General features: G+C 30.2%; 1 protein-coding gene across 1 annotated transcript in view; it reads right to left on the bottom strand.

Moving 5' to 3' along the window:
* The window catches only part of LOC148306060 (uncharacterized), a 365,252-nt gene that overhangs the window by 64,542 nt on the left and 280,458 nt on the right, over positions 1–20,252 (bottom strand). The window lies entirely within an intron of this gene.

Raw genomic sequence — 20,252 nt, forward strand, 5'->3', positions numbered from 1 at the left:
ATTTGTAATTAAAATGTAACTTTGTTTTGAAATCACTTTAAATATTTTACTATATGTATAATAATAAAAATAAAACCCTTATCCGCACCCCAATGGTGCATAGGACACTGCGTTATATAAAGGCAGTGTTATCTTGATCGTTTACACATGAAGGAAAGGTGATCAGCCCTCCGCTTCAGGTACCAGTCCAGGGTAATATTGAATAAATATGACTGTGAAAAAATCACTTAATAATATGTAAATTACTCTTGTAATTTGAGAAAATCCAGATTTTGTGAACAAGTATTTGGACACACTCAAAATGTTGTAAATAAATTATCTGGTCAAATTATAGGCTTGAATAATAAAAATGAAAATGATATTTTCTGGCGTTTCTTATGTGTGTGATTATAATCCAGTATTCGAACTTCACATACTAATAAAAGAGTTTCTGCTTAATAAAAAGCTTATTTCCATCTCACCAATAGATGTCTCTAGTGAAGTTCTAGTGATTCAAGAATTATGTTTCAAAATTGGTTCATATATATAGAACTTCCAAGAATTTGAGTAGTGTGGTTGTCAATAATGGGTAGAATTGGTGAATGCTGCACGTTTGTAAAATGATCACTTAAACCAGCCTATGACGGTCGTCAGCCCAGTAAATGCCCAGATTTCCATATTCTTCCTCATCTTTGATGAGATGTCCAAAAAATTATTAATTCAATTTGAAATTCATAATTAATCATATATTAAATAAATAAAATGTCTTAAACCACCAGTCATGCCTTCTGTATTTAGCACGCCAATATTCACCTTTATAAGTATGTACGAGTAACTTAGAGAGCTTCGTATAGTTTTGTGTAAAGTTTCGGTCGGTAAATTAGGTAAACTTTTTTCCTGCTAAGCTTATTAGGTAACTAAGAAGGGAATCAACAAATGAATTTAGAATTTCTCTCGAAGTTAGATCCATGTATGTGCTTCTAACTAAAAGTATGCCCACCGAAATGTTCCGAAAACTAGACGTGACAAAAAACATACCATCTTATAGAGTATATAAAACTTTATTTAATTTTTACAGTAAAATTGCGTACGCAATAAGTAAAACTATAATATAACTCTTGTTATCATTCATTGTTTACTTTGTGATATACCAATAAAAAAAGTTTACCACTCAAATAAGTTTAGTTTTTAAGCGGTATTACACAATGTAAACAATGCATACAAAATATAAAACCATAATTATTATATCTTTAGAGACACATTTTTTGTATATCCAATCGTATATTTAAGTAAATGAAGTAGCATATTACTACTACTACCATCACGCCGTTTCCCCGCAGGGGTAGGCAGAGAGGATGGAACGCCACACTCTTCTGTCCTGACATACAGTCCTCGCCTCCTTCACATTCATACATCTAGTCATACATGCCCTCCGATTACGCAGACTTTTGACACCGCCAGATTTTAGCATATTAAATAAGGAATTTTTCATTTAAATACACAAGAACCTCGATATATGTTAATTGGGTAGACTTCTAAACAAGCGTCACAGTTTGAATTCTACCCAAACGCCAAATTAGATGAAATAGAAAATGCATTGCTTTTTTTTTATTTCCCATATATTTTTTATAAACTTTTAAAGGGGATATTTGGGTTATTCCCTTTAAAAATTAATGTTGTCTTGGTAGCTGTTTGATATTTAAATGTATTTGTTTTAAATTAAATATAATTTTCAAATTCATATTTGCACATTAAATCACATTTTTTTACCCTCTGCCCTCAGGAATCAACATCGTAACTTCATAAATTTTACCCAAATATCGTTATTATTCTACGGAGACAAACTTGTAACAAATAATAATTAGTTTGGAAAATAAGTTTAAATATTTTTATTATTTTTTGACATCTCATCAAAGATGAAGAAGAATATGGAAGTCTGGGCATTTACGGGGCTTACGACCGTCATAGGCTGGTTTAAGTGATCACTTTACACACGTGTAACATTCACCAATTCTACCCATTATTGACAACCACACTACTCAAATTCTTGGAAGTTCTATATATATGAACCAATTTAGAAACCTTGTTCATGAATCACTAGAACTTCACTAGAGACATCTATTGGTGAGATGTAAAGAAGCTTTTTATTAAGCAGAAACTCTTATATTAGTATGTGAGATCCGAATCCTGGATTATAATCACACACATGAGAAACGCCAGAAAATACCATTTTCATTTTTATTATTAAGCTTATAATTTGACCAGATAATTTATTTACAACATTTTGAGTGTGTCCAAATACTTGTTCACAAAATCTGGATTATCTTCAATTACAGGAGTTATTTTCATATTTAGTTCATTTAAATATTTAGTTCATTACCAAAAATTCAATCATATAATATCAATGAAAAATATGGCTGTGAAATAGTTCACTTTTAGTAATATTCTAAGTTATAGGTCGTAAACCTGACCGGATGTAGGCTGTAGTCCGCTTCCTTTTCGTCCACCTCCCGCGGCACTGCCGGCAGCTTCCGGTTCCCGTCGACGCCATATTTACTACTTGGCTCGTGATTATTATTTAATTAGGCAAATTAGCCTCCAAACAACCCTACCATGTTGGGGGCATTTTAAATGCGAGCTTCTGATAATTTCAAACGCATGTATGTTTTATTGTGGGGGTGAAAATTTGATCGCATTTACATATATTAAATAATTCATTTACGATTCATTTTAAGTAGACACATACAAAATTTATTAACGGGCTTGTAAAGGATTCGTGCAAATTGTTTCAAAATGAACTGTGATTCAAAATAAATGCCATCAAAATTGTGAACAATAATATTTTAGTTATCGACAAAATTAAAAAAAAAATCACTTAGTAAATACCACTGAGTATAACTTTAATACATAATAGATAGATTTTACCACAAATAGACTGCCAAATCAATTAATGAAAAAAAATGCTCTTAATAGTTTCAATACTAAAAATAAGTTATTTTTAGTCAAATACTAATTGCCCATTCTAACTACGAGTAAGTATTAGTAAAACAAGCAACAAGAAGTAAAAAAACATATCTTTATAAATAGAATAACACCGGCATGATATTACCAAAATGCCCTAAAAATATAAAAAACTTGTAATGAAAAATTTACGAAATCATTTTAATTGAATTTGAAAACATTATTTACACTCGAGTGTTAAAAAACAACATCAAATATAGATTTAAAAAAGGTATTTGTAAAGGTTTCCCTCAATTTATGAATATTATAAAAACATGTTTGGAAATAAGCTACAAATTTTATATTCCAAATAATGAAAGCAAAGATGGTTAAAAAGATAAAATAATATTAAAGCTTTCATTTGACTTTGCTTCTAAATTTTTAGTGGCGCAAACTTTTCAGGTTAATAAGAAGTGCAGAGAAAATCCTGTATCTTGTATCTTCAGTAAACACGAGATAGGACCTCGCTTTCCTTCAAATATCACGTACATATTTTAAGCAAGAATTTCTGAGATATTTGTTTCTTTCGCGAAAGGCAAATTTCGTCTGCAGGGGTAGTTTTTTGAACCGAGATTAAATGAAATATGGGTATTTTTATTATTCACCGTTTCGACCCCACCCAAGTCAATGGTGCAGAGGGCACCGAACCCTAGCTCTCCAGATCGATTAAATATGTTCTATAGGATACGGGATGACGAGAATAATATAAAAGTGCGATATGTGCAATGCTTAATGAAATAGACATCAATAATGTTTCTTTTAATACGTTTAAGACAAATGTTGTTAATGTTTATTTGACTAGTTGATAAAGAAAATTTCTATTATTTGATAAAAACATGTAATGTTAGTTTATTACATAGTTATACTTTTATGTACATGACATTTTTTTATTATTTTTAGATTACTTAAGTGAAAAAAAAACGCTAATTGGAATGTTATTTAATTTTATTTTACATTTTATGTTATTTTTATAATTAACATTTGAAGCACTAACTTTGTGATTTTATAATTAAAATTTATAGAATTTTTAAAAATTTTATTATTTTATTTGAATTGAAAATACCATTTTATAAATGAAATATTACTTTGTTTTAAATCACTATACATATTATATTACAACTTAATTATAATGTCTACCAGTTTCGAAGATAAACGCTTCTTTATCAATACTGATTAATGTCTTGATTAAGAAGCGGTTAGCTTTGAAACCGGTAGACATTATAATTAAGTTTTAATATAATATTTATAGTGATTGTAAAATGAAGTTTCAATTTAATTATATATGTTTTTTAATACACATTCTGTTGGTTACCCAATAAATGAATAAATAAAAATAAAAAATAAAAGTAAAGGTCTAAGAGTTTTGGACATAATAATTGTATGAAAAATAAAATAGAATAGTTAAATTAAAACTTGTATGAAACGCAGGTAAGATTGTCGTGAGAAGTGTGTTTTTTTTAAAAAATATATTTAAATAATCTAAGTCTTAAAAACAGTTCATCACTTGCTCACTGAAAATTTCCGTAAATCCATTAAGAACGTTGCATATTTAAAGATAGTTGTAGATTTTCATGAAGTTTCAGGATCGCAGCCATCCTCGCTGCATCTCACGAATACACCTTCATTACATGGGTAAACAAAACTCCTTTCATCTCGCGGCTCTATCTGGGAGAGGGATAAAATATGTAAAGCCATATCCTTGTATAGTAGCAGCAAAGTAAATATTAGCTACCACTCTGGGACACCGACACAAACATAAATAAAATGTTAAATTTAAAACCATTTTTCATTACGGTTTTAAAAATTATTTACAGATTTTTTTTCATCTACGAGTATTATATATTATTTCGAGGACTTATCATTCATAAAGTTTATTCGTAAAATTGAAAATTAAAATTTGTTTGCACTAAAATAGTGTATGTTTTATGTGGAAAAGTCTTTATATTTATTATTTTTAAACATTAATTAAGTTTTTAACTCTTCATTCATTTTTAATGTGAAAATTTAAAGTTTCGTAATTGTATCGTTTAGCTATGGCATTTATACCTCATTTTCAGTTACACAATAAAATTCTATTAACAAATAATATTTAAAAAAAAAATTGTATTGATAAATTAACTTTCGTTTAATTAATTATAAAAAATAATATCTTCAGATTTGTGCCATTAAAATTACAAAGGTAGGGTACAATATTTCCTCCAAGTATTGAGGGTATCATTTTTTATATTTTTTTTTACAAAGAGGTAAATTTGAAGTATTTTTTTTTAAACTACTTATTCAAAATAAAAATTAAAATATAAAAGTATATGTTTTTATTATCAACACAAAATTTTCAATTTCATACCATTTCTGTGAGCCTGGGCGGCTCATTATTAGAAATAGGAATCAAATTGCGGTAGAGTGGGTTCGAACCGAGAAACTCTGACTTGAGGTCCGCGACACTAACCACGAGACCACAACCCGACACAATAATATTATGATATTTCAATACTTTGGTGTATACCAAAAATTTACCTTTGAGATATTAATATTAACAATACTAACATATCTACAAAAAATGTAAAACAGAACACTTTAAAAAATCTTTTTATGTTGTTGTTTTTATTTTTTTATTTTTATGGTTTGCGTTGTATGAAATTTATAATGCCATATTTAAAGTTTAACTCTAGGGTTTTTAAATATTTTTTAATTAAAAATCATAATTCCTGTCCACCTGTAGTGTAATGGTCAGCACGCTAGGCTACCGTTCTGGAGGTTCCGGGTTCGATTCCCAGGGGGGTAAAATAAATATAAGTGATTTTTTCACTCTAATATTTATTTTATAATACCCTGGACTGGTACCTGAAGCGGAGGGCTGATCACCTTTCCTTCATATGTCAACGATCAAGATAACACTGCGTTTATATCAAGCAGTGCCCTATGCACCATTGGGGTGCAGATAAGGGTTTTATTATAAATAAATATCATAATTGATGTCGAATGTGAAATAAAATATTTTTATTTTTAATAAATAACTGGTGTCCGGATGTAAGTTTCAGAATATATTTTAATGATTCACAAAAAAAGCTATTCATTTTAACGCTGTTAATTTTGCGAGCCCGTAACTAAATCTTCTGCTTCAATAAAACAGGATCTCAAACATCCATAATCTTAAAAATCTTCCATGATCTACAAATTTTAATCAATTTTTAATTTTTAGACAACATTATATGATAATGAACATAGCGCTATGATTACAAAGGAAATCTGTTCAAAGGCAATAATTTTTGCTTTGTAATATAACCTTATTATTCGAAACCTTTTCATATATTCAACATAATATGTAACCTTATTTCATACTATACAGAGAACCGATAACTTGAACCGTATCGCAGAGCCAGGCTACAATTATTATGTATATTAACACCCAAATTAGATAATAATATTATTACATTATAAGGGTAGACAGCTACCCTTATTTGAAGGCTTCGTTCGATACACAGTCAATACTGCCTTGTAACGAGGGTAGCCAGCTTTACTTAGTGTAATTCATACTTAATATTGATTTATAATCAATTGTATTAACCTAGATAAGGAAAATTTAAAAAAATATATATATTTTATATATATTTAAAGCATAAATCATCCATAATAGATATATTTAAACGTAGTGTTTCACACTCTCTCGTTCCTCGCTGATAGTAATTATTTTTATTAGTGTATTTTTTATTGATATTGCAAATATTTATAAATAATTTTGTTTAATTAGTCTTTTTAGCTATTAGCTGAAAAATATATGTATTAAATGAAAAGTCAATTTGGAAAATTCATACAGTGCCATTTTAGTGTGATAAAAATTTTGTAAGGATCATCTAACTCTCACTGTTTTTAACAGCATGTGGAGAAGCATTTCGTGCCATCCGGTCCACGACAGCAAAGGCACGCTTACCAAATTTAGTTAACTAGTTACGGGCTGGTAATATCATTTTACCTATGGCAGTTGTTGTAGCCGTTAGAAGTGTGAAACGTCTATTAACCTATTCATTCGTTGGGAATCCACAGCATTTTTATACAGTCTGTAGTAACACAACTGAGACTCAAATGGATGGGGCATAATATAAGATACCCAGGTCTACTTCTAACGATTGCGGAAGACTTGTGCGAAGGCAAAAACTACATAGGACGACCCCGTTTTACTAATTGGACCAAATTATCTTCGACGCGTAGCGGGTACGCCGAGTTGAAGAGACGAGAGGAGAATAGAGTCGGTTTAAGACAAAGACAAAGACATGAAAGAAGCAAAAGAATTATCAGAATGATTGTAATCCAAGAAGAATAAGAAAAAACCATATTATGTATCATGATTTATACATAAGCAGACTTTAAACGTATTTTGAAAAATTTAACCAGTGCAGTTCGTGAAATACGAACATATGTTTCTAGTGCCATAATATTAAGGTTTTTTAGAATCAATTTCTTTAATTAGTGGCTTTAATTTGTGAGTTAACAGAAAGCTTTGTTTTCAGTTGACCATTTTTAACATTTTTGACATCTCAAGATGTTGAAGAACATGGAAGTCTGTGAATGTACAGGACTTATGACCTGTAATAAGCTGCAAAATGCAAAAATAACTCCTAAGTGCAGATTATCCAGATCTGTGAACAAGTATTTGGACAGACTCAAAATGTTGTTTATCATATAATTTATATTAGAAGCACTAACACAACTTATAACTTAACTTATTTATATACACGAGGACATAACAAAATACATGTGGAGCCAATAAACACTACTAAATTTGTAGTAAGGTCCTTAAATTATATTGCCAATACCCAAATTAACCAGCTGCCTGACACATAAAATAAAACCCATTCTGGGATTCAAAATAAATAATCTGAGAAGGTATTTTATGGAATGATATATATGTAGTGATTAGTCATATTTTTTTATTTTGTTTTTAGCTTATGTTTTTTATATTTTATCATTTGTTCTATTTTCTCATTTTTCATATTTTCTCATTTGTTTATTTTAAATATGTTTCTTACCTTATGTTTTCTCATTTATTTCTTTTAAATGTGCTTCTCGTTCTTTTTTCAGAACCGCGGCCAGATATTATAGATTTATACGACTTGATGTATTATGTTTGTTATTCAATGATGGCATTGAGCATTGAGCGCGAGTTGGTAAAGCGAATTTAGGTGCAGACGGAGAGTGCAGCTAGACGGAGACGTCCACCAACCAGGAGAATTGTACCTTGATTCCGTTAATATACATTGGAGGCTGCAGACTGAGGTGCCCGCGACTGCACCCGCGGAGAGAATGAGATAGATATCTTGTTCAGATGTCAAAATATTTTAAATGATAACAGAAATCTTGGTATTATTTTTTGACATCTCAACATAGATGAAGGAGAATATGGATGTTTTTACGCATAAACGTATTTTTAAGCATTTCCAGGATTACGACCGTCATATACTGGTTTAAGCGATCACTTTACACACGTGTAACATTCACCAATTCTTCCCATGATTGACAACCACACTACTGAAATTCTTGTAAGTTCTATATATGAACCAATTTTGAGACATTATTCTTGAATCACTAGAAGACATCCATTGGTGAGATGAAAAAAAGCTTTTTATTGGGCAGAAATAATAATTCTTGGAAATTTTATATATATATATATATATATATATATATATATATATATATATATATATTTATATATATATATATATATATATATATATATATATATATATATATATATATATATATATATATATATATATATATATATATATATATATATATATATATATATATGTATATATATATATATATATATATATATATATATATATATATATATATATATATATATATATATATATATATATATATATATATATATTTATATATTATCTCACTAGAGACATCTATTGGTAAGATGAAAGAAGCTTTTATTGAACCAAAATCATGGGTACATTGTTAATCATGGATAGAATTGGTGAATGTTACACGTGTGTAAAGTTGTCGCTTACCAGTTTGTTGTGAACGTTTATTTTTTAAACAACAAGAAAACTGAAAGAAGACAGTAAGCTTACTTTCGATGGAGCATATTCCTGAATTTTATGCATAAAAACCAAATAAAAAACTAAATTTATTTTAACATTCAATGTGTATTTTTAAATCCAGTTTTACTGTTTTTTTAAGTACATAAATACTGGTGTTTACCAAATAACAATTTAATTAAAAATTTAAAGATATAACCACAAAGTGACTGCCGAATCAAATGATAAAATTTGATAAATAATTCCGTTGACCAGTTCAATTTTATTGTCATTCTGTAGGCCTACCATATGGTATGACATATGTACATTTAACTTCGCGATGGTCATACAACGCGAGAGTGTGTAAGCTGCAGTAGTGTGTGGCACTGTACTGTGCTGTACTGTACTGTACTGCAGGCCAATGGCAAATTGGTGCTCAGCCCCGCTAACTTCTGCACTGCAAAATATTCAAATTAATAAATTTATGGCCTGGCGGGGATTCGAACACAGTATCTCTCTCTATTATCTGCCAGCGAACTATTTGCATTCTGGGCGCTTCGCACTGAAATACTCAATCTCCAAAATACATTTTGCTTTTGATATGAGTATGATTTTAATTTCTCGGATGTTTTTCGCAGATACTTTGTGGCACATTTTATGAACTTTATAAAGTTAAACTACTTTGTTTTAGCCACTTATTAATTTTGCATTTAATTTGGAGAACTCCATTTTAATTTATGTATTAATTTTAAATCAAACACAGATTTTTTGAGTCTACTAAGTTTTATTTTATTAGCAAAAACACATAAAAAAATTATATTGTGACAATTGTTTCGCCTTGTTAGGGCATTATCGAAATAATTAATAAACTTTTTTATTATTAGTACACTTTAACTTACTGGTTTCAACAAGAACCTTGTCCAGGGTTAATCAACTGCATGCAATAAAATTAATAAATTGTTAATACGACAAACTATTTTTGCAAAAAAAACGGTGATTGGCTCCTTGAAGCTGCAACCTGCATTCGATTCCACGCGCTATCAGTATGCAAAAATCAAGTGTCGGAAAATGCATAAAATATTGTTACAGCAAAATGGGGGTTATTTAAAAATATGAGTAACAAAGGCTTAAAAGGTAGATTACTTAGGGGATGTTTAGAATATTTTCATGAAAATGTTTTTGCCTTTCACGGAAAAATGCGACTGTTCCAACAGCTCAAAGGATATTAAGGAAAAAATATGTTTATGAAGGCGAAGTAGCTTATTTTGTGTTCAAAAATAAATTATAATTGCCTGGTGTCGAAGCTTTTTCGTACAAAAATTAGTAGGAAAATTGATCAATCTTTTTTGTATTAATATTACTTGTAATTAGTTCACCTCCATAGTGTAGTGGTTAGCGCGCCAGACTACCGTGCTGGAGGTCTCGGGTTCGATTACCAAGAGAGTCAAAATAAATATTGGTGATTTTTCATTCCAATATTTATTTAATATGACCCTGGACTGGTACCTGAAGCGAAAGGCTGGTCACCTTTCCTTTATTTATTTAACGATCCAGATAACACTGCTTCTATACGATGCAGTGCCCTATGCACCATTGGGTGCGGGTAAGGGTTAGATTTTTAAATTGCTGGGTTGATATCAATTGGAGAAAAAATTACGTTTGAAGTAAAGAATTGCTTTGAATAGGTTATGAAATTAATTAAAAATAAAAAAAATTAGTGTAATTAAGATGTTTAAACAGAGAAAATGGATTTTAAATAAAAAAAACGAAAATAGAAATCTTTTATTTAAAAAAAATCTATTTTACCTTTAGTAATACTTTACTAATAGCAACAGTATTGAAATTACATAATCAAAGTCAGATTAACATTAACCTCTTTTAAAAACCACAAATTTATATTCGTCACCATTCAACTGCAAATCACTACAACAAGAATTCATATTTTTTTTTATAAATTTAAATAATTTACAAAGGATATCTGAAAAAATAAATACGGATGAGTTTCTTTTGCATTGGTTAATCTAAATGTAAATGATGTCCCCTTTATCGGGGGCCCTATCGAGTATGCACGTTGCCCAATTGCGCACAAAATATCGGCTGTGCGCTTTATAAGCCAACGGGTAAAGAAATCGCGTATTGTGCACCACAATAGGGCACAATACACATAAATTCCCATTATTCCCTATTCACCGCATTTGTAAGCCATCCCGTAGACCCGTATTTTGTATTTGTAACCCACATATTGTACTGTCAAGATTTCTACTTTATGTACCGGGTACCGCGTCATAACTGGGGCTTAAAAAATAAGCATTAAAAATCTTTAACACGTTTGTGGGGGTGTAGTTCAAGAATGTTTATTAAAATATATTGTGTATTTTAAAATATTTTATTATTTTTTGGATTTGGCATTAACTTTGTGGAAAAACATGTTGATTTTTTAAAAAATTAAACACTTGTACGAATATAATAGACCAGGGAAGACCGAAAAAATTATGGCACGATCAGGTATGCCAAGTGCTTGAAAGCGGTCAGGTAAGAAGTCGTAATAATCGGCGGGTATGTATGAGGAGATGCATGAACGTGGAAGAGGCGAAGAATGTTTGCAAAAACAGAGTGGTGTGACGTTCTATTCTCTCTGCCTACCCCTGCGGAGAAGCGGCGTGATGGTTAGTTAGTTAGTTAGTTTGTATTCTGTTAGTGAAAATATCAACATTTTTCCAAACAAGTGGTGTGCAAAAAAATAAAACCCAATAAGTGGTATTCTACAAGCGTTTATTTTTTAAATAATAAAAATATTTTAGTATTTTAATAGTTTTATAGTAAAATACTTATATATTACATTTGACAGAAGACAGAAATCTCCTCTACCTACTTATTTTTTGATTAATGCATTATCAAAAATAATACACGTAATAAGTAAAACTATATGAAGCTGATTGTTAATTATTCTTAAAAAATCGTATATTCTAATGGCCTCGCATATCTCTGCTTTAAGATTGACTTGGTTAAAAAATTAACTAGCAACACGTGTTTATCTTCTTCTTCATCTTTGTTTATTTCCCTTTTTTATCTCTCGTATGTATAAGCACGAAGATAATTTCATTTGCCCATTTTTTCCAATAAATTTATTTCGACGATTAAATTATATACTGAAGAAATAATCCGGTGCATCGTGTAGTTCGAGAATATTAAAGAAGATGGTACCCAAGTATTACAAATGTATTCATGATACATTATTCATAAAATATATTACAATATCTTTTCCTCTTATGTTTTAAGTAAACTTGAGTTTTCTTAATATTATTTTTCGAAAATAGTTATTACTGATAAACTCGTTGTACAATTGAATAAACTCTAAATCTAAGGTAAAAATAATACTTTGAATAAATAAAAATGACAGACGATGTGACGTTATTGGCTAGAGTCTAATAAATTCAAGATATATTTATTCGTATTTAGTTTGGGTATTTGCGTAGTATTTTTTGTATCTCGAAATACATTTTGTATCTTATTACCCTTTCCGCAGAGAAGCCTCTTAAATATAGGCTTTGCAGGTTTTTCCTCTAATTAAGAAAAAGCTTAGCAAAAGATAAACAAATATTTTAAAAATAATCTCAAATAAAATAAGGGTTTTTTCGATGGTATCCAAAAGTGTGTAATTTGTCTTTAAATGTGTTTATGGTACATACATACATAATGAAGTGAAGGTTTATCAATTTAGTTTCATAAGTTACTTTCTTTTCGAATAATTTATAAAATATGCAGAACTAAATATTATTAAAAATCGCGATTTTTGATAAGAGTATTGTAAGGTTAATTTCATAGAAATCACCTAATTTTGACATAATTATTTGTTATGAAATTTCCGATTTCATTTTGAATGATTATTGTTTAGTTTTTGTTTTTAAAGAGGGATGTACCATTTTCTTTTAGTTTTTATTTATTGATATTTTAACTGTGATAGGTTTAATTATGTCAATTGAATTGTACTGTTTTTTTTTTAAATTGAAGTTTGTTGTAAAATTTTTGTAGTCAAGTAAATTTTACTGACAAATTTATGAATAAATTGCATAATAACATTGTTTTGTTTAAATGCTAATATGATTATTTCGCAACGGTCTTTTTAGGTATTATTTATTTTAATTTTTAACATATTAAAGTTACTCGGTACATCAATACCATTTCAGCAGACTCCGTGCATAAAGAACATTTTATTTTTATTAGAATTGTTTAACTGTAATATCCCAATTGATTATAAGTAAAATTATTATTATTATTATTATTATTAATATTATTATTTTGTCTGCCTCCGTAGTGTAATGGTCAGCACGCTCGGCTACCGTTCTGGAGGTCCCGGGTGGTTCGATTCCCAAGGGGGGTAAAATAAATATAAGTGATTTTTTCACTGTAATATTAATTCAATATTTCCATGGACTGGTACCTGAAGCGGAGGGCTGATCACCTTTCCTTCATGTGTAAACGATCAAGATAACACTGCGTTTATATGACACAGTGCCCTATGCACCATTGGGGTGCGGATAAGGGTTTTATAATATTATAATATATTATTACTCAATCTTTTATTGAATAATAATTTTATTATTCAATAAAAGACGTATAAATGTGTCTCTTTATACGTCTGAATGTGGAAAAGTGGACGGAAGTTCTGTATTATTTATGTAACACAAACATGTATGTGTTGTTTTACATTATACTAATATCTACTCACCACTGAGTACATTTGGTGAGAGGAATATAATGTGTTTGCGGTTTTATCCGTTTTGTTTGTTTGTAGTTTTGTACTCACTAATTATTTCAGTTTATATTTGTACATACTAGCTCAAATCAAAGGGTGTTTAGATCATAAGTATCCATAATTATTAACGTTCTTTTGACATCTCAATAAAGATAAAGAAGAAAGAATATGGAAGTCCGGGCATTAACATGGCTTACGACCTAACGCCTAGTTTGTCTGTTATCAGCATAATTGTATAATAGGGCACAGCATAAGCATATCAGACCTTGGAAAATCACGTGAGAGAAAATTTAACAGGTTGTTTGATTTCTGATGACTACATATAAAATACGCTTGGATGGCTTGACTCTGGCCAATATCTGTACCCGACGGATTCTCCAGTTCTTTGGACACGTTGCGCGTGGCAACGAGGATAGCCTGGAACGACTAGTTGTGATCGGTAGCCTGGAGGGAAAGAGAGGGAGAGGAAGATCCCCACACGATGGACCGATCAAATTAAGGCAGCAGCAGGCACCTCAGTGGTTGGAGCGCTACGTGCAGCGCAGTCAAGGGATAACTGGAGAAGAGTCATTGCTTCTGCAAGGGTCACAACCCTTAGCAATGAGGATTAAGACGGAGAAGAGACATATAAAATAAATATAAATGATTGAATGTTATGACGTAGGTTTTATGACGTAAGTCCTGACCTTTTCATTTCTTTACGCAGACTAGTCTCTTATTGACGTTTTAAAAACTTTTGTCAAAAAAATAACTGAATGAAATTGAAAATTTACGAAGATTCAATATGTTTCCATTTTCCATTCACAAGAATTTTCTTTATATTATATTTCAAAACGATATATTAATATTTTGAAGTATTAAATTTTTAAGGTAAATGGTGATTTTTATATTTCATTAATTGATTTGGCAGTCCCTTTTTGGTAAAATTTATCTATTTTTTATTAAAGTTTGGCTTGGTAAATACCTCTTTTAATATTAAATAGTATTAATTACCAAGGAAAAAAAAACTAACTAACCATCACGCCGCTTCTCAGCAGGGGTAGGCAGAGAGAATAGAATGCTACACAACTCTGTCTTTGCAAACATTCTTCGCCTCTTCCACGTTCATGCATCTCCTCATACATACCCGCCGATTCTTACGACTCCTAACCTGACCACTTTCAAGTATTTAGCATACCTGATCGTGCCATGTTTTTCTCGGTCTTCCCCTGCTTCTTTTCCCGCTAACATTCGCCTCGTAAATTTGTTTTACCGTTCTTTCCTCACTCATTTGTTCTACATATCCAAACCATCTCAACATGCCTTTCTTAATTTTATCGATAATGCATTTCTCAGCTTTGCATTCCTTCCTTATTTCACTATTCGAACATCTATCATACATCGTTTCAATAATATTTTTTAAATTAAAGTAAAACTTCAATTATAAAAATATTATTGAATGTTTAAAATAATTAAAATCAATATTGATACAAATATTTCGTTTTAAATCGACATTAAAATTTATACTAAGTTATCGATTTATATTGTATTTTTTAGTTACGTCAGTGAAGAAAATGATTCACGTTATATTTCTTAGGGTGGATTTATTTCATATAACCCCTTTAGGAGTAAGGGGTGTGTACTTTATAGAGGTTAGAGCAATCAGAGGGTTGTTTGTGACAAACCGCATAACTGGTTCATATACCCTACCCCATACACACACTTCCAAAGCATGATTGTGTATGCATGATACCCACACATGTAACACACTTACATTCATCACTAACACTGCGGTCAAACTTAATATAAACTAGTACAAACTTAAAAATAAAATGATTATAGATTTGGCGTTTGATTTCTCGAACTAAATTTTAGTTTAAATATTGAATGTTAAAATCATACACAGATTTTAGAGCTTGCTTAGTTGGAATTCAATGTCAAAAACACATAAAATAAAAATTTGTGATAGTTGTTTCGCTTTTTATGGCATTTTCAAACTTATGCATGATATTAGTTTGAAAAGCGAAATAAGACGAAACAATTTGATTTTCTGAAATTGCATTTTTCATATTTTTTTACAATAAAATACAATTTAGTAGACTATAAAAATTAGTGTTTGATATTAACATGTATGTAAATTTAATTTTTTTTATCAATTTATGTGCCGGAACCAAACGAACTTGATACGTATTACTTTTTCGAAAAATATAAGTAAGTTAAGTATGCATTATTTTGAGCAATCCAACATCCTGTGATTCTGTGATTCTGAAATCACAGAAATACAGCTTATGCAACACCGCTTAAGTTTTATAGTTTTTACCTTATTGTGAGTGGATTAAGTATTTATGTTTGAAGTAACTGTAATTTCATGTGAATTATGTGTGAAAATTTTACGCAAAAACACTCATCATTTAAGTATGCAAAGTCGTTTATTTTAACTAAATATTTATTTGATAAATACCACTTTTTACAAGTCTATTGCTACTTATTTCTATATTTTACAACATTCTTAAAAAACGGAATACATCGAAACACGTGTTACAATAGATTTTAACAAATAGTGGTATTTACCAAGTGAATATTAAATTAAAAATGAATACATATTACCACAAAGTTAATACCGAATCAATTTATAAATTTATATCTCGTTTTAGATATGATATAATTCAAATAATAATATTATAGACTTGTCATTTATACAAATCTCTAAAATTCCCGCTTGCTTATATTATGATTGAAATTGATTTGCTGATTTTTATATAAAGCCATTATATTTACTTTGTTTAATCTAAGATTGATACATATAAATGAAATACACGAGGCAAATAATTTCCATGTAAATATTTGTTTAAATTTAAACTAAAAAGATACATTTTTGGAATCAGTGTGTTTTTCAATTCCCCTATTCATTGAATATTACCAATAAGTAAAAATAAAATTATGGTATGCTCAGTTTTTAACAGTTAACAGAATACTCACAGTAGTGGCAATAATACTGTTTAATACCATTCCCATTTTTCTCTGCTTTCTATTACTTTACTACCTCCGTTCATTATCGGCATAAAAACCGAACCGCCACAACAATAAACAAGAATTACACTCGGCTTAGTACACTGCCGCCCAAATTCACGGAATCGACCCCTTCCACGTGTGTATATGTTCGTTGCACACACGTGTGCAAACACCTACACGCTTGTGTGCACACGTATGGGTAGTAGAATTATTGTGTCGTATTTTAAATATGCATAAGTCCAGCCTATAAGCTATTTATAAACATGCACAGATCCGAACTAGAGAATAATTGTTTCATTAATTGATTCGGCAGTCACTTTGTGGTAAAATCTATCAATTTTTAATTAATATTTTACTTAGTAAATACCACTATTTTTTAAAATCTACTGTGACACGTGTTTCGATGCATTCCGCATTATTTTCAAACACCGTATGTAATTATGTTTAAAAATTATACTATTTTTCATCTCTTGTTTACTACTAGTACTACTGACTTTTATCCATATCCAATGATGCATAGGGCACTTTTCACGCATTGTTTATTTGATCGTTAATTATATGATGATCAGCCCTGCACTACATACGAGCATACCCACGATACCAACCCAGGGAATAATATTGAATAAATATTAGATTGAAAAATATTTATTTCGACCCTCCTGGGAATCGAACCCGGGACCAGCAGCACAAAAGTTAAATGTGCTTACATCTTCACCATAAAGGGGGACAAACGGAAAATCTCTTATTTAAAAATATTTCAAATCCTTATTTTAGTTCGAAAATGTTAGAGTTAACTTCACTTTATTCTGATTTTTTTTCTTTTTTTGCAAGTATTTGAAATATCAGTAAATTTTGTCCGCCTCCGAGTGTAATAGTCAGCACGCTCGGCTACCGTTCTGTAGGACCCGGGTTCGATTCCCAGGGGGGGTAGGAATAAATATGAGTGATTTTTTCACTGTAATATTTATTTAATATTACCCTGGACTGGTACTTGAAGCGGAGGGCTGATCTCCTTTCCTTCATGTGTAAACGATCAAGATAACACTGCGTTTATATAACGCAGTGCCCTATGCACCGTTGGGGTGAGGATAAGGGTTTTATTATTGTATTTATTATTATGTGAAATATACCGGAAAACGAATGTCACACGTACAAATTAAAGTCTTTGCTATAATCATGATTATGTTTAAACTCTCAACGAATGATGTCTGTCTACCTTTTACCGCATATAAGTTTAAGTGAGAAAACATGAAGTGTTTCTGTCACTTGAAATATATACATCTTTCGGTGATATTGAAGCCAATCATGATGAGTAGTATGGAAAATAATAATTTCATTAATTGAATAGGCAGTTACGTTGTGGTAATATCTACCCATTTTTAAGTGAAGTTTCATTTGGTAAATATTACTTTTCAGCATTATGTTCAAACACCGTACTACGTGTCATGGTAGATTTAAAGAATTAATGTGTTATTACAGAGTAAACTTTAAATTAAACATTGAAAATTCAGTTTACTTCGATTCAATGTTTTCAAAAATAATTGATACATACATTACAAACTAAAATTTAAAGCGCATTCATTAAAACATAAATAAGAAAACAAGTTAGAGCACTATTTTTAAAGATGTTACGTTGTATAAAATAATAGAGATCACAGTTTGTGCGCTCTGTAAATACTACTTCCATATTGACTTCTAAGTGATTTCTCCTTCTTGGTAAAGATAGAAATATATCGTCGTATGTTCGCAAAAGTAACATAATTCTTTTTTTATACCTCTCATATCGATACAATCTTGAAAATACACTTTACTAAATAATGTACAGTTCATTCGCATAACAAGGATATATGTAAAACTAAAGTAGGTGAGAAATTTTTACCCTTGTTTAAATGGTATAAAATACCGATTTCGGTCCTTTTAAGTTCAGGTAAAATCACTCCCAAAGGGTTAAATCGGAGATCAAAGGCGATATGAGATAATCTTTCGGTTTTAGTGCCAAATTGCTTTAATATCTCATACAAAATAAGATTGGAGATAAAGCGTATTGCATATGGTATACAACATGCATGAATTACGTTTATTTCCTCAGGGGACTGGTATTACCATGTATGTACTTTAATAATAATAATAAAACCCTTATCCCCACCCCAATGGTGCATAAGGCACTGTGTCATATAAACGCAGTGTCATCTTGATCATTTACACATGAAGGAAAGGTGATCAGCCATCCGCTTCAGGTACCAGTCCATGGTAATATGGAATAAATATTACAGTGAAAAAATCACTTATATTTATTTTACCCCCCTTGGGAAACGAACCCGTGACCTCCAGAACGGTAGCCGTGTATGTACTTTACCAGTGCTAAAGGAGCATAGTATGGTGTATTATGCATCCCATAGCGCCTTAGCCATAGTTGCTATTTTCCTTCCACAACTTAATATTCTTATTATAATTAAAATATAACTATGTTTTAAAATCACTATAAATTATTATTTTATTATAACTTAATTATAATGTCTACCGGTTTCGAAGTATACCGCTTTTTTTTATTAAGTCTTGATAAAGAAGCGGTTAGCTTTGAAACCGATAGATTTTTAGATTTCTCATGCAGCACTTAAGTCCTTTACCATGAACTTCTTCACTTACCATATCTATATTATTTTATTTTATTTTATTTTATTTTATTGGAAGGAAGAACAACAGTTACAATATATGATACATACAGAATACAAAAAATAAAATCATGAGTACCAATTATAGTTCTTCACAACTATACATAAGAGAGGTCTATATAAAGGAAGAGACATGAGACAAGGATGGGATAAAGAAAAAAGGAGATGGCAGTGATAGGAAAAGAAGAGAAGGAAAGGACAGGGAATAGAATTACTTTTTTAGGTTTATAAGATTTCGAACAACTTAGCTTTAAATTTTGAAAGATTGGAGTAGAACATATCAAGGTGTGTACAACATTCATTAAATTTCCCACAACTTCGATAAATAAAGGAATTTTTCGAATAGTTCTTTGTTGGTGCTGGATTATAAAAGGTATGACTATGCCTATTGATTCTTATTGGACAGTGAAAAGGTATCTGCGCAAGAAGATAAGGGCTCTCAGTCATATTATTTATAACTTTATACAAAAAACATAAATCTGATATATTCCTACGTTTACTAAGTGAAGATAATTTATGGAAGGCTAAAGATTCTTCGTAAGAGTTGAATCTTAAATGAAGCTTACCATCCAACATTTTTAGAAATTTATTTTGAATACGATCAAGTTGAGCTATATATATAGCGTACTGAGGGTTCCAAACGACTGAGGCGAATTCTAGGTGACTACGAACATAAGCGTTATATAAAGTTACAAGAGATGATGTATTTTTAAATGGTTTAGTGGTTCGAAAAATAAAACCTATGTTTCTGTAGGCCTTATTAACGCAGGCTTCAATATGTGAAGAAAACAAAAGTTTCTCGTCCATTATGACGCCAAGGTC

The sequence above is a fragment of the Brachycentrus maculatus genome, unplaced genomic scaffold (genome assembly GCF_059751285.1).
Source record: "Brachycentrus maculatus isolate JH-2025_06_01 unplaced genomic scaffold, ASM5975128v1 h1tg000256l, whole genome shotgun sequence".
NCBI classification, from domain to species: Eukaryota; Metazoa; Arthropoda; class Insecta; order Trichoptera; family Brachycentridae; genus Brachycentrus; species Brachycentrus maculatus.